The sequence below is a fragment of the Capsicum annuum genome, chromosome 12, assembly GCF_002878395.1.
Source record: "Capsicum annuum cultivar UCD-10X-F1 chromosome 12, UCD10Xv1.1, whole genome shotgun sequence".
Lineage (NCBI taxonomy): Eukaryota > Viridiplantae > Streptophyta > Magnoliopsida > Solanales > Solanaceae > Capsicum > Capsicum annuum.
The window spans coordinates 115,123,297-115,124,972 of record NC_061122.1 but is presented as its reverse complement, the minus strand read 5'-3'; the positions used below and the strand labels follow the sequence as shown (position 1 = coordinate 115,124,972).

The 1,676-nt window shown below is 32.2% G+C and overlaps 1 pseudogene; it reads left to right on the top strand.

The window, feature by feature from the left end:
- Window positions 1-540: 540 nt before the first annotated feature.
- LOC107849209 lies at window positions 541-1,249 on the top strand (annotated as a pseudogene).
- The last annotated feature ends 427 nt before the right edge of the window (window positions 1,250-1,676 follow it).

Genomic DNA, 1,676 nt, shown 5'->3' with positions numbered 1-1,676 from the left:
ATCATTATGCTATATTAAGAGATGGGTTGTATCAATATATTCATTCAGTAATTTATTTTGTAATCATTTTACATTAGAAGCTCTTGTACTGATTCCACTAAGTTTTTGGACTATCTTATGTATTTTAATCTTTTATTTCATTTCTTTGACATTTTTCCTCCAATTCTCTAGGTAGTTTGTTCCTAGTAGTTTCGAACGATAAGTTGACATGCCTACTGATAGATTATAGTAGGCACCGTCATAATCTGAGAAACTAGGGCGTGACATAAAGTTTACATTAGAATTATTTAAACCTCTCACCCAAAAGTAGTCTAAAGGTTATCTACAAACATCAACAAATGCTGCAACAAAATAAGAAAAACTAATTTGAAAAACTTTGAGATGAATTAACCAAGATTATAAAAGCTTTGCAAAGCAGTATAGAAGTATCTTAGGGAAGCAACTTTTTTCCAAAGCATCAAGCTAACCAAAGCATCAGAACAACCAATATACTTTGTTGTGACGTTAAAATAACCCAAGTATTAGAATAACCAACATATTATGGATGGAATTGCTGCTCACTCTCGTGAACCTATATATTCACCCGAATACTTAAGCTGAATGGAACATCTACGTACTGACAGGAACTTCAATGAAAGAGCCTTTACTATTGGAATTGGTGGCCCTATTGGTATATGGTAATCACTCTTATACTGGCGTTATGTAAGATCTTATGGGGAAAATACAGACTTGCAACAACAACAAATGATATATTCACAAAAAGAAGGTGGAGAGTTATTAATAAAACATGGAGAATTACCGAAGGAAAGAATTGGAGCTGTAAAAATAGAAGGATGCCTGCATATTTCTACTAGGGAAGATATAATTATTAATATTGAACTTCTTGAAGAGCTTTCTAATATATACAAAGCAAATATACTCCTCTATGAATCTAGTGGAGACAAGCTGGCTCCCTACTTAAGTTTGGAGTTTGATGACTACATAATCTACATAATAAATGTTTCAGCTGGTGATAAAATTCCTCAAAAGGAGGTCCCAAAATTACCCAACCCAACCACTTTAAGATAAATAAAATTGATTTGGCTTCAGTTGTGGGAGTAGATCTGTCTATCATGGAGCCCGATATATTTCAGATGTGAGAGGAAGGTCCTTTTGTTTTCGCTAAGGTGAAGCATGGATTGGCATATAGGACATAGTAAAATACATCTTACAAGCTTAGGAAGTTGCAACATGCAATAAGAAGAGCTGAAATTTTCAGGAAAGACTTTACTTGAACATTACGGATCGTTTGGCTTCTTCGATGCTATCAAAATTTCAATTTTTTGGACTAAAATAATCTATCTTCTAAATAATTTGCATTTACATGAGTTTTTTGCAAGTACTGTGTAATTTGCTAATTTTTATATTTATTTTGATTTGTTTGGTTAAAAAGGACTCCTATTATTTCTTATCACCATGTAACATATTGAGATTTGTTTTCCAAAAAAAAAAAGGCATCAAAATTATCAAAATCATGTTAAAAAAGAAATAAGGGCATCATAATCATGCATTTGAGCCTAGGTATAACTTTCAACAGGACATACATGAAGCAAGAGGTCGAGCAACTGCTAGAATTTGTGTAAATACAAAATAACTATACACAAACCAACAAAATAAATTTAAAAGACAGGTATATG